The sequence below is a fragment of the Halyomorpha halys genome, unplaced genomic scaffold, assembly GCF_000696795.3.
Source record: "Halyomorpha halys isolate HHAL.00 unplaced genomic scaffold, Hhal_1.1 Scaffold1102.1, whole genome shotgun sequence".
Lineage (NCBI taxonomy): Eukaryota > Metazoa > Arthropoda > Insecta > Hemiptera > Pentatomidae > Halyomorpha > Halyomorpha halys.
In genome coordinates, this window is record NW_027109254.1 from 350,307 (window position 1) to 350,872 (window position 566).

Genomic DNA, 566 nt, shown 5'->3' on the forward strand with positions numbered 1-566 from the left:
TTATTGTTGTAATATTCTCAGGGTTCATCTTTTTTATATATATATAAATCGAAAGTAAATCGTTTGTTTGTTACGATCCGATTACCAATAGTCCCTTCTAAGTCAAATCAATAGCGTATGGTTTGAAACCTAACACTATATTGTATATTATTCTAAGGTTCTAAAGTCTAATTTTGACGCCTGTAATATTATTCTAAAGGGGACAATCCCAGAATAAATAAAAAATATTATTATTATATTCACCTCTTTCCAGATCCGACACAGTGCGATTTATTATGCGATACACAAAACAGACCTCGGATTCATTTTGGACAAAAGACTCACTTGGAACCAACATACTAGACTCAAAAGACAAGAACTCAACAGACGATTCAGCCAACTATACCGACTGCTCAGACGGACCTCTCATCTTTCACTAGAAAACAAACTACTAATTTATAAGACTATACTCCGACCTATTTGTACCTACGGACTTGAACTTTGGGGAACAGCTATACCGTCAAACATCAAACGTATCCAATCATTTCAATCCAAAATCCTTAGAACCATAGTTAATGCACCCTACT